Source organism: Aquarana catesbeiana, linkage group LG01 (genome assembly GCF_042186555.1).
Source record: "Aquarana catesbeiana isolate 2022-GZ linkage group LG01, ASM4218655v1, whole genome shotgun sequence".
Classification (NCBI taxonomy): Eukaryota; Metazoa; Chordata; class Amphibia; order Anura; family Ranidae; genus Aquarana; species Aquarana catesbeiana.
In genome coordinates, this window is record NC_133324.1 from 74,317,856 (window position 1) to 74,332,514 (window position 14,659).

Below are 14,659 nucleotides of genomic sequence, written 5' to 3' on the forward strand. Positions count from 1 at the left end.
CGCCTTTCATGTCATCAGTTTTTGGCAGCACCTATATTTGTGAGCAACTATTTCCAAGGATGAAGCGCATGAAGGGCAACATTTGAACCAAAATATCTGATGAGCACCTTGAGAATTGCTACTACATCCATCCAACCAGATATTGATGTGTTAATTTATCACCAACCGTGTCAAATATCGCACTAGTTTTATGTTGCCCTCTTTTACTTTAATAAGTTGTACAGTGCCTTGAAAAAGTATTCATACCCCAAAATTTTCCACATTTTGTCATGTTACAACCAAAAACTTTAATGTATTTTATTGGGATTTTATGTGATAGACCAACACAAAGTGGCACATAATTGTGAAGTGGAAGAAAAATGATAAATGGTTTTCCAAATTTTTTACAAATATCTGAAAATTGCATTTGTATTCAGCTCCCTTTACTCTGATACACCTAACTAAAATCTAGTGGTGTGGTGGAAAACTAACACTGCACATCACTCTGAACACACCATCCCCACTGTGAAACATGGTGATGACAGCATCATGTTGTGGGGATGCTTTTCTTCAGCAGTAACAGGGAAGCTGTTCAGAGTTGATGGGAAGATGGATGGAGCAAAATACAGGGCAATCTTAGAAGAAAACCTGTTAGAGTCTGCTAAAGAATTGAGACTGGGGTGGAGGTTCACCTTCCAGCAGGACAAAGACCCTAAACATACAGCCAGAGCTACAATGGAATGGTTTAGATCAAAGCATATACAGTGGATATAAAAAGTCTACACACCCCTGTTAAAATGTCAAGTACAACTCAATTGAAAAACAAACTGAAATCTTTTAGGCGGGGGAGTACAAATAAAAAACTAAAATAATGTGGTTGCATAAGTGGGGATGTAGCGGTGTTCAGAATTAAGCAATTACATTCAAACTCATGTTAAATAGGAGTCAGTACACACCTCCCATCATTTAAAGTGCCTCTGATTAACCCTAAATTTCCTGACATTTTCTCAGAGGGATCTCATTGTTAAAAGTTATCAGTCAGGAGAAGGGTACAAAAGAACAAGGCATTAGATATACCATGGAAGAAGGGAAGACAGTCATCTTCAATTGGAGAAAATATGGCACAGCAGTGACATTACCAAGAACTGGAATTCCCTCCAAACTTGTTGAAAAGACAAGAAGCAAACTGGTCAGGCTGCCAAGAGGCCTACAGCAACATTGAAGGGTCTGCATGAATATCTGGCAAGTACTGGCTGTGTGGTACATGTGACAACAATCTCCCGTAATCTTCATGTGTCTGGGCTATGGGGTAGAGTGACAAGACGGAAGCTTTTTCTTACGAAGAAAAACATCCAGGCCCGGCAAAATTCATCAAAAACACATCTGAAGTCTCCCAAAAGCATGTGGGAAAATGTTATGATCTGATGAAACCAAGGTTGGACTTTTTGGCCATAATTCCAAAAGATATGTTTGGTGCAAAAACAACTCTGCACATCACCAAAAGAACACCATACCCACAGTGAAGCATGGTGATGGCAGCATTATGCTTTGGGGCTGTTTTTCCTCAGCTCGAACAGGGGCCTTAGTCAAGGTAGAGGGAATTATGAGCAGATCCGAATACCAGTCAATATTGGCACAAAAACCTCAGGCTTCTGCTAGAAAGCTGAATATGAAGAGGAACTTCATCTTTCAGCATGACAACGACCCAAAGCATACATCCAAAACAACAAAGGAATGGCTTCACCAGAAGAAGATTAAAGTTTTGGAATGGCCCAGCCAGAGCCCAGACCTGAATCCGATGGGAAATCTGTGGGGTGATCTGAAGAGGGCTGTGCACAGGAGGTCCCCTTGCAATCTGGCAGATTTGGAGTGTTTTTGCAAAGAAGAGTGGGCAAATATTGACAAGTCAAGACGTGCCATGCTGATAGACTCATACCCAAAAAGTGCTGTAATAAAATCAAAAGGTGCTTCAAGAAAGTATTAGTTTAAGGGTGTGCACACTTATGCAACCATATTATTTTATTTTTTTATTTTTACTTCCCTCCAACTAAAAGATTTAAGTATGTTGTTCAACTGAGTTGTACCATTTATAGGTCACATCAAACGTGGAAAAAGTTTGGAAATTATTTATCTTTGTCTCATTTTTTTGCATCACAGAAACTTTACATTTTAAACAGTGGTGTGTAGATTTTTTATATCCACTGTACATGTGTTAGAATGGCCCAAAGTCCAGACCTAAATCCAACTGAGAATCTGTAGCAAGACTTGAAAATTGGTATTCACAGATGCTCTCCATCCAATCTGACAGAGCTTGAGCTATTTTGCAAAGAAGAATGGGCAAAATGTCACTCTCTAGATGTGCAAAGCTGGTAGAGACATCCCCAAAAAGACTTGCAGCTGTAATTGCAGAGAAAGGTGGTTCTACAAAGTATTGACTCAGGGGGGGCGCTGAATACAAATGTACTCCACACTTTTCACATATTTATTTGTAAAACATTTTGAAAACCATTTATCATTTTTCTTCTATTTCACAATTATGTGCCACTTTGTGTTGGTCTACCACAAAAAATCCCAATAAAATACATTTACGTTTTTGGTTGTAACATGACAAAATGTGGAAAAATTCAAGGGGTATGAATACTTTTTCAAGGCACTGTATAAATGATATTTTGAAAATATTTTTGTACAGATGTAGTTTATTTTATACAAAGTACTTGGGTATTTTAGTAGATTGCCAATTCCACTGCAAGAAGGATAACTATAGAAACGTACCTCTCTGTTTGGTGACGCTTCTAATATACACATTCACTGATCCCAGAAAGTGTATGTGTGTGCATTCCCAATAACAGTTTGAATTAGTCAATTGGGACTAGTTTACACGTTAGTACACTTGCCTTAAACTGACCTTTTTATCATTGACTTTTTAACTATTGTTTTGTAACATACTGTACATACACAGGTATGGGTTTGGATATAGTTGTCTACAACTAATATCAGATGATGTCTCTCCCTGTCCCCATGTCAGATTAGACTTGGCAGTACTCTGGCCAGCCTGCTATCACTGGTAGATTAGCAGTAGAACATGCCCTGGAAGGGAAATCTATTTCTAAACAAAAGATAGAACTTTAAACTGTGTACTAACGTTAATCAGTAGCCACGACACAGATCAATAACCCGACAATGAAAGCTGCTATTTGAATCCTAAAAATGGCCAGTATTTGGTAAAACGTATTATTAGTACTAGTATTATTTTTAAAAACGCTAGTATCATTCTTTTATTTTTATTATTAAATTCACAATTCTGATTTCTCCTTAGAAAGTATTTTTTAATACTCAAGCATCATACATTGTTTTCCTTCTTTCCCCGCCACAACCTCCAATCTGCTAATGACCTCTGTCTTTGACATCTGTGCTGCACCCGCACTTCAGAATCCACCAGCCTAAACCTGTCATGTAGTCTTCCCATTTTGACCATCATAAACATGTCCAACTCCCAAGTGCCTGCACTTATGGTCAGATATACTATAGAGGACCCTGGGTCCCATGAATCCTGGGGTGCTTTGCTGTCCCAAAATCAGATCCAGTTTTCCTGGTCAAAAGCCTAACACCACCTCCTACGGTCTAGACCAGTCAACAGTATTGCCTCTGGGCTCCCTGCAGCTGACCTTTTCCCTACTACTGACTTACCATGCCTTGTTCTGCATTTTGTCCCTGGGTAGGGGTGAAAACGTAGTCACTAGCGCTCCAGATAAACATGTTTCACGTGTTTATTGTGAGGACGGTTTTATGTAAGGCATAGCAAACCAACATTTTGGGGTCTTGCAGGGTCTCTTTTATCAAGGTCACTGTGAGGGATCTTCCAAGTTTTATTGTCAAAGCTTAATTGAACAAGTTGAAGTTAGAAGCTGATTGGCTACCATGAACAGATGCACCAGATTTCGCACTCTCCGGTTTTAGTAAATCAACCCTTATGTTGCCTTGATAAATGGTTTATGTTATGCTGTCCTCACAATAAACACATGAATCAAGCTTATTTGGAGTGCTGGTGACTTCTTTACACCGGTTCTGTCATAGCACCATCCATCGCATTCACTTCAAGCACTTATCATTACAGGATTTGTGAAGAGTGTGCCTTCTAGAGTTTCCTTGTGTGGAGGTAGACATCTTGGTAGAGCAACAAAGCTTTGCTTGCTCATGCCAAATTTTTTGAATGCACCGTATGACCTTTGAACCTGGGCAGCAGTCTTAGAGCCATTAGGGGGCTTTGGTAAGCTAGCCCTTTCACTAAACACACCACTACATCATTTGAAAAAACTCATATTTCTTTACTCACATTACCCCACACCCCTATTCCCATAGTAAAAATAAAAGTTAGGCAAAGACTGGTTAGGCCCAATTTCATTGATTAAACCTGTCCTGCCACTGGTCAGTTTTACACTACTGTATCATCTTCAGTATTGTTTCTTGTAAGACACCTGCCTGTGACATGTGTCTCTAGTCTTGAAATGGATCAGTGGCAGGACAGTTCATCAGCAAGAACATGGACAGCCTCAGCGAAACACTGGACAAATTCTATCAACTGTCAAAGAGTTTCTTTGTGTGTTTGTTGGATATATGTAGGGGAGGTAATCAACTAGAAAAATGTGCCAGTGGAGGGTATCATCCCTATAGTATATACAGTTGTGCTCATAAGTTTACATACCCTGTCAAAATTTATGATTTCTTGGTCATTTTCAGAGAATATGAATGATAACACAAAACATTTCTTTCACTCATGGTTAGTGTTTGGCTGAAGCCATTTATTATCAATCAACAGTGTTTACTCTTTTTAAATCATAATGGCAACAGAAACTACCCAAATGACCCTATTCAAATGTTTACATACCCTGGTGATTTTGGCCTGATAACATGCACACAAGTTGACACAAAGGGGTTTGAATGGCTATTAAAGGTAACCATCCTCACCTGTGATCTGTTTGCTTGTAATTAGTGTGTGTGTGTGTATAAAAGGTCAATGAGTTTCTGGACACCTGACAGACCCTTGCATCTTTCATCCAGTGCTGCACTGACGTTTTGGGATTCTGAGTCATGGGTAAAGCAAAAGAACAGGAAAGGGATATAAAAAGATACCCAAGGAATTGAGAATGCCAATTAGCAGTGTTCAAACCCTAATCAAGAAGTGCAAAATGAGGGATTCTGTTGAAACAAAACCACGGTCAGGTAGACCAACTAAAACTTCAGCCACAACTGCCAGGGAAATTGTTTGGGATGCAAAGAAAAACCCATAAATAACTTCAAGTGAAATACAGGACTCTTTCAAGATGCACAATAAGGAGGCACTTGAAGAAAGATGGGCTGCATGGTCGAGTCGCCAGAAGAAAGCCATTACTACACAAATGCCACAAAGTGTCCCGCTTACAATATGCCAAACAGCACAGAGACAAGCCTTAAACTTTCTGGCACAAAGTAATTTGGAGTGATGAGACCAAAATTGAGCTTTTTGGCCACAACCATAAACGCTACATTTGGAGAGGAGTCAACAAGGCCTATGATGAAAGGGATGGAGGTGGATCGCTGATATTTTGGGGATGGGTGAGCTACAAAGGCACAGGAAATTTGGTCAAAATTGTTGGCAAGATGAATGCAGCATGTTATCAAAAAACACTGGAGGAACATTTGCATTCATCAGCCAGGAGGCTGCGTGTGTGGTGTACTTGGACATTTCAACATGACAATGATCCAAAAAACAAGGTCAAGTTGACCTGTCATTGGCTACAGCAGAATAAAGTGAAGGTTCTGGAGTGGCCATCTCAGTCTCCTGACCTCAATATCATTGAGCCACTCTGGGGAGAGCTCAAATACAAGACAGTTCATGCAAGACAGTCCAAGAATTTACAGAAACTGGAGGCTTTTTGCCAAGAGGAATGGGCAGCTTTACCATCTGAGAAGATAAAGAGCCTCATCCACAAATACCACAAAAGACTTCGAGCTGTCATTGATGTTAAAGGGGGCAATACACGGTATTAAGAACTGGGGTAACATAAACTTTTGATCAGGTTCATTTGGGTAGCTTCTGTTGCCATTATGATTTAAAAGGAGTAAACACCGTTGATTGATAATAAATGGCTTCAGCCAAACACTAACCATGAGTGAAAGAAAAGATTTTGTGTTATCATTCATGTTCTCTGAAAAATGGCCAAGAAATCATAAATTCTGCCAGGGTATGTAAACTTATGAGCACAACTGTATATATATTGCAACAAAAGGTAGGTAATTAGGATTTTAAATACCCCTCCAGTGATCACACAAGTACACTTATTTTTTTTACATATGTACAAAATCTTTATTTTAAACCATAAAATATTTAAAAACACGTATCAAATTATCATGGCTTGCATACTGATACCAGTAAAACATTATCCACTACAAACATGTATGGCTGTTTTGTCAAGATGAGGAACTAGGGTCAACGTGTTTCGCAGAAATGACTGCTTCTTCGTGACCTTTCTAAATGTACATGATCATGTACATTTAAGAATTCACGAAGAAGCGGTAACGCGTTGACCCTAGTTCCTCATCTCAACAAACAGCCATACAAGTTTGTAGTGGATAATGTTTTGCTGGTATCCATATGCAAGCCATGACATTTTGATATACGTTTTTTAAATATTTTATTGTTTAAAATGAAGATTTTGTACATATTTTTACTTACATAAGTGTACTTGTGTGATTGGAGAAATAGGAATGTTCACTGCACTTGTATCCTAGGGAGCAGCTTGGCATAAAAATGTTGGCAACAATAACACAGATGAACATGGGTATAAAAATAAATACAAAATAAATTATAATCAAAAAGTCCACTAATGCTGGCACAAAAATTCCATCTTACTTTTCTGGAATCACCCAGGGTGTAAATCGGACAACTATTTCCTCCACCGAATATCAACACACCGGGCCTCTTGCCGCAAGTAGTGGACCACTAGATTATAGGTGGTAAAACAGGCATGTATATCCACAAGATGGTCACGTCTCCACCAAAAGTAACAAGCACCTGGGCCTTGTGCAGCCCTCACATATGATAGATCCACAGGCTCATACATTAAATGAGAGAAAACTACTCCTCATGGTGTAGTATATCAAGGTAATATGAATTTATTCCAATAAGAATTTCAAAATACTCACATTCCATATGTTAAACACGAGCATGTCATGAAGTAAAAACGTTTCCAACCAACAAGATGGCCCGCAGTCAGCGTGTATAGGGTCGTGACGTCAGATCCCAGGCTCTGCCCTATGCGTTATGTCCAATGAGGAACATCGTCAGGGGCGTGGTCTGCTTCTTGTCACTTCCTCTATATATATATATATATATATATATATAGGGAGGAGGCGGACTAAAAACGCCTACTCTCCCATTGTGTTACAAGCCTCAGTTTTGCCTCTCGGAAGTGGAAATGACATCATAGCCGGATACAAACAGTATGGCCAAAACATCTAATCAGGGGCGGTCATATTAATGGAGACCAGAAGCGGAGATAATATAGATCTCACTATCTCGGTTCCTGAAACTGGGTTAAACATAAGACTGGGCCAAATAAAAAAAAAAACACATAAATATTAACATTAAAAAATACCTAAAAGAAAGTTATTGATTGCAATCAAAAATAAAATTAAAAAAGTCCTATCAGGGACCTAATAAAGAGATAAAATAATGCTGCCATCCTGTGGTTGTACTTGTGTGATTACAGTGCTGGAGGGGTATTTCAAATCCGACTACCTACCTTTTGGTGTAATAAATGTCTATAAACTGGTAGCTTGCGTTGCTAATAAAATTACTCGAAGCAACGTGGAGGGTAGGAGGATTGCCCGGAAATGTTTCGGATGACCGAATCAATGGTTGCCAGCACACCCTCTATGGGGAAACCCCAGCCTGCCAGACTTCTGCACCATTCCAGACCCCCAGGTATGGGCCAGATATGGCAATACTACCCTGGGCCATGTTATGCCCCAAGGTGTTTGGCTACCATTTGCAGATCTTAAGGTCAAATATGCATTAACCCAATGGATGCAGTTCAGGTACATGCAGCTGCAGCATGCAGCTCGAGCTCAGTTTGCAAGCTTGCCTCTCCTCCAAGCTGACCACATTGAAGAGCTTCTAACCCCGGGTGACTTGACTAAGCCTCTCTCTACCTTATACAGAGCACTCCTGGGCACTGACTCCCCCAAGCTAGAGAAATTATGGGAATCATGGCACAGTGACATATCCTCAGTGGACAGGGGGGTTGGGATGACTGTCTTAACTACGGCCCTAAACTGGTCATCTCCTCTAAAGACAAACTCATCCAGGTCAAATTCCTACACAGGGTATACTTTACTCCCCAAAAATGACATAGGATTTTCCCTGGCAGGAACCCTGAGTGTCCCCGATATACAGCGCAAGTTGGCACATTCCTACATATGTTCTGGGAATGCCCAGTGATCTCGGCCTACTGGATGAAAGTGTTCAAAGTCATTAATTCTAGGCTGCAACTATCTCTTCCAATAAAACCCGAGCTGGCCCTACCCGACCCCAACCCGAGCAGCGTTCCCACCACTCCAAATGACTGATTTCTTACTTATGCTAAAAAAGAGATACTTCTTAAGTGGATTGAGCCCACCCCCCCCCCCACCCCCCGTCTATCTCCTCCTGGAAAGCACAAATTAAAGCCGCCCTACCTATGTACAGAATTACATACAGCAACCGAATTTGCAAGTGGAAGTATGAGAAAGTTTGGGCCCCTTGGACATCCAGTTAGAAGATTCAAGGCAATCACCATATGCAGACCAAGTATCTTTGCACCGTACTGTATCTGAGAAAGCACAAGCCCCTAAGCTGTCTACTCTTCTAATCGTGTGTTATCACTGCATGCAGTGGTGTTCGTGTCTATGCTACCTCTTATGTACACATGTGACATTAACGGATATGCTGTAATTTTACCTAAATGACAACAATAAAGCACCTTTGTTTGTTAAAAAAAATAAATAAAACTCCTCGAAAATAAGATTTATTTAAGATTTAAATCAAATCGGGGTGTATGTAAGCCAGGCTAGTTGTAAAAGAAAAAAAAAAAACAAGTACACAACCAAATATATGCTGCCAGAATACGCTGTTGCTGGCAGTGTATGAAAATCATACTGCTTTAAGGCATCCCTCAAAGCCTTTCATTTAACCACTTCAGATTTGGCTGCTGAATGACCAGGCCATGTTTTGCGATTCGGCACTGCGTCGCTTTAACTGACAATTGCGCGGTCGTGCGACGCTACACCCAAACAAAATTGACGTCTTTTTTTTTCCCACAAATAGAGCTTTCTTTTGGTGATATTTGCAGTTTTTATTTTTTGCGCTATAAACAAAAAAGAGCAAGAATTTTGAAAAAAAACCACAATATTTCATAAAAGCTAATTTTTTCTCAGTTTAGGCCGATATGTATTCTTCTACATATTTCTGGTAATAAAAATCGCAATAAGTTATAGTGTCTACAAGATAGGGGATAGATTTATAGCATATAAAAATGCACTGATTACAGTAAAAATGTCACTGGCAGGGAAGGGGTTAACACTAGGGGGCAAGCAAGGGGTTAACTGTGTTCCCTCTCTGTGTTCTAACTGAAGGGGGATGGGACTGTGTAGGGGAGATGATAGATCGCTGTTCATACTGTATAAAGGAATAGTAGTGGTAAAATAGCACTTGTGGGTGTAACCAATCTTGGTTTTTTTCGTACAATTCTCCTTTAAGGGGGCGTGGCAGGGTGTGTGTTCTATGCCTGCATACTTGTGCTGATAGGTGTCCCTCATTCCCATCTCAAAAAGTTTGGAGGTATGTATACACTGATCAGCCAAAACATTATGACCACCCACCTAATAGTGAGTATGACCCCCTTTCAGGGCTGGACTGGGACAAAAATTTGGCCCTGGACTTCACCCAGACTGGCCCACTTTGACAGGTCTCTCCCATGCCGGCTTGCCACCCAAGCCCCCCCCCCCACTAGCTATTAGCCGTTTTACATTATTTCTCTTATAGGCAGTATCAGTGGGGAAGCTAGACATTATTTCACCTGGGGCAAAGAATCAGTTTGGCGCCCCCCCCCCCAATGGAACAAGATTAGGCAGGAAAGTGAGGCCGCCCTCCTTCCAGATCGTATGATGAGCTTCTAAGTGTTGACTCCTGAGCATCATGTCTGTATTCAGGCGCGCTGCATAACTAGCCAGGGAGAGGAGGTGAGCACTGCGGGGGGGGGGGGGGGACAGAGGACTGGAGGGAGGCAGCGGTCCACTGTCACTGAAATCGGCCCACTGAGCCATCAGCCCACCGGGAAACTCCCTGTAGTCCCAATGGCCAGTACATGCCTGCCCCCTTTTGCTAAAACAGCCCTGACCTACTGAGGCATGGACACCAACGTAACATCCACATGAATGGCAGGACCCAAGGTTTCCAAGCATCACACTGCCTCTGCCGACTTGCCTTCTTATACTGTGTCCTGGTGCCATCTCTTCCCCAGGTAAGTGACACACCCGGCCATCAACATGATGTAAAAGAAAATGTGATTCATCAGACCAGGCCACCTTCTTCCATTGCTCCGTAGTCCAGTTCTGATGTTCATGTGACCATCGTAGAAGCTTTTGGCTGTGGACACGGGTCACCATGGGCTTCACAGTCCCATACACAACAAACTGATGCCCATTATTTTCTGCTTTCACCGCTTCAACTTCATGGACAACATGTTCACTTGCTACCTAATATATCCCACTAATTTTCAGATGCCATTGTAATGAGACATTCCCTTTACCTGTCAGTGGACATAATGTTATGACTGATTGGTGTATTCTTCAGCTGTATTTATATATGAAACCAGAGATTTTGGATGCACAGCTGGCCAAGGTAAAAAAGAAAAAAAAAGATTTAGATGGCTTCACTCACTATCCTAAAATACCAAAGGTTCTTTTCCAGTAGAAGAGGTTTCCAGCCAAAAGGGCTGCCAGGCCTACCTACTGAAAGTTTTGCCTGTCTCATCAAGATCCCAGCTGTGCTTAGCTGGGGGGGGGGGGGGGGGGTTGCCCTACTATAAGTCCTTTAGGAGCCAAAATTGGGGTGCTACATATCAGGGACCTCTACAGGGGGGTCTGCCTGCCTGAGTCTGAGGGAGACAACTAAGTCCTGGGGACCTGATGGAGAAAGGATCTCAGTGATTGTTGCTTTGATTAACCCCTGCCACACTCAGTTTTAGGCTTGCCTTGCCTAGGACATTGCTGATGGTGTGCCAGTGCTGCCCATTTCATGTCCTAACACTTAGAAGACTTTGTTAAGCAGCTGCTGCTAGGGGAATAGTGTCCTCGCATTCCTGTTTAGTGTTTAGAGTATTCCACTGCTCCTTAAACCCCCGTCCAAGTTGATCTGCAATAAACTTTTAAAAAGGCAACCCCAAGACTGTTTTCTGAGCCAGCGGAGTGAAAGTTGCTGTTTGCCTGGCTGTTGCTACACTAACAGGTAGAGAACTTGGGACAAATCAGTGGCCCTTTTGGGGGTTAGCGCTATAATTATATTACCATGTAAACGTGTACATCAAAGTATAATGACAATAGGTTTATATCTCTCTGGGAATTTCTGAACATTCTCCTTTGCGGAGGGGCTGCTCCCATGCCATTAGGGTTAACTACTCATTTATTCTAGGGGAGCCTAAAGCACTTTTATTTACCTGACCCTCCACTCTCCTGGCAGATGGCGCTCCCCTATACCCAGCAATAAACTTCCCCTTTGCATCATCATGCCTGAGGCAGGATTATGGACTCTTGATGATGTTCGGACCGCTGAAGCATGAGGGAGAAGATGCTGCAAGGGTCAGTCTTTCCCCGCAGAGGATCAAGTACATAAATATTCTCTTCTATGCTTCCTAGACCTAAGCAAGTAACCCTTGCAGTACCGACACAGCCCAACTGCAACTGAAAATTGTCACGTTTCCCAAAGTCTGGCTTTAATGCCGCTTACACACGAGCGGACTTTATGGCAGACTTTGCTCGGCGGACTTTACGCCAGACTTTGACGGACTTTCCGAATGAACAGACTTGCCTACACACAATCCACCAAAGTCCGTCGAATTCGTACGTGATGACGTACGACCGGACTAAAACAAGGAAGTTCATAGCCAGTAGCCAAAAGCTGCCCTAGCATGGCTTTTTGTCCGTCGAACTAGCATAGACGAGCGGACTTTTCGACCGGACTCGAGTTCGACGGAAAGATTTAAAACATGTTTCAAATCTAAGTCCATCCAACTTTTGAGAAAACAAAGTCCGCTGGAGCCCACACACGATCGAATTGTCCGACGAAATACCGTCCGCCGGGCAAAGTCTGCCGTAAAGTCCGCTCCTGTGTACGCGGCATAAGCTTTTTTGATCAACAGCACAAACAGGGGAATTATTAAAGGGGAGGTTGGGATCCCTTTCTTTTTTGATCAAGTTATAGTAGCTGTCCCTAAAGACTTTCGGACTAAGCCTTGCGACTTTCTTGTTGACATGTTAACGCTGATGCTCTAATACTGTTGATTTGGCATCTTCCAATAAACTGAGAACTTCTCTGTTGTTAAGTTGAATTTTCTTCCAGTATTTAGGGAAACGCCTGTTTAAAAATTACAGAACAGCAAGCAATTTAAATATGAGAGTTACATAAAAATATAACTTAATATCAACTTTTTGATAATATTTCAATATAGGTACTCATTGAAAACATACTACAGTTTTCCTTTAAAGTGAATTATATTACTTAAATGTTACAAATGGGAAATAGGTATTTTTTTTTTTATTTTTTTAGCCTTCGATGGAAAATTTTGCTCAAGCCGCTATCTGTGAGTGGTTGGGGTAAGGTGCACTGCACAGCTATCTCTGATGTCCTGTTATCTGTGCTTTGCTGCCTGTTTAAATAGTTTGTTTTTGGAAGGGCATCCAAAGAACGTTAGGTTATAATCTGATGAACTCCTGGCCACTTTTTTCGCTCAAAGCACTGCGGATGCAGCATTGACCTTCATTTGAGCTGGAGGTCCAATCATAAAACAAATAAAAGACTTTTTATCTGCTAAAATAAGGAATCAGCAGGATTGCATACAGTGGTGTCATGACATTGTCCTAAGTTTTATAAGGCCAACACATTTTTTATGAAATTTATTTAAAGAGAACCTGTCCTCTAGAAAAGAAAAATTGTGTCCATGGGCTTGTAGATAACTGTTATTTTGGCAGTCGTGATTGTATGAGGCACAAAAAGAACAAGGTGGGGAAGTACCTCGCCTAAAAGAGATTACCAAGGACCATGCGGCTTAAGATAAGGGAACTCTACTACAAAATTACAAATAGTAATACAAAAAACTAGGTAAAAAAATTCCCACCACCAGCACCTCAGCCAAAAGAGTTAAAAAAGACAAGGTTGTCCAATCAAAATGCAGCTGCAACATTCAGAACCGCTCACAAACACATATCACAATCATAGCCCATAGAGTAGCACAGGCTTTGTATAGTGAAATAAAGATCCAGAGGATGTCTGATCAATTGTTGAAGTTACTGCCCAGGTTTCAAACACATATGAGCACATGTGTGGATGTGTGACTCCATGAGTATATCAATGAAAAAAAAGGATTCTTGGGTCACCGATTTATAAACAGCAAGCACTTAATCACAGTATGCTGTTCTGTGTGTCTTCACTAGGGATGAGCCCGATGTTCGAGTCGAACATTAGTTCGACTCGAACATCGGGCGTTCGCCCGTATGGCAAATCCCAAACAGTATCGGGCGTTCACGGCAAATTCGAGCGCCGCAGAACACCCCATAATGCACTGCAAGATCGCAGTGCATTGATGTCTGATGATTGGCCAAAGCATGCACCTGACCTGCATGCTTTGGGCAATTATAGCGTGCTCTGCTGTGAGAGCCATGATTGGCCAAAGGCAGGGTGCCTTTAGCCAATCATGGCCCACGGGGCTAAGTCCACGCTCCACACTATATAAGGCTGCTTACACGGCGGCCGTATATAGTATTTATGAATGGGAGAAGTTAGCTAGAGGCAGGTTAGTTAGTAGAGTGCAGGCAGTTTATACATATACATACACACACACACACACACACACACAAACACACACACACACACACACACACACAGTTGTGCTCTGGCAGAATTTATGATTTCTTGGCCATTTTTCAGAGAATATGAATAATAACACAAAAGCTTTTCCTTCATTCATGGTTAGTATTTGGCCGAAGCCATTTATTATCAATCAACTGTGTTTACTCTTTTTAAATCATAATGGCAACAGAAACTACCCAAATGACCCTGATCAAAAGTTTACATACGCCAGTTCTTAATACCATGTATTGCCCCTTTAACATCAATGACAGCTTGAAGTCTTTTGTGGTATTTGTGGATGAGGGTCTTTATCTTCTCAGATGGTAAAGCTGCCCATTCCTCTTGGCAAAAAGCCTCCAGTTCCTGTAAATTCTTAGGCTGTCTTGCATGAACTTCACGTTTGAGATCTCCCCAGAGTGGCTCAATAATATTGAGGTCAGGAGACTGAGATGGCCACTCCAGAACCTTCACTTTATTCTGCTGTAGCCAATAACAGGTCGACTTGGCCTTGTGTTTTGGATCATTGTCATGTTGGAATGT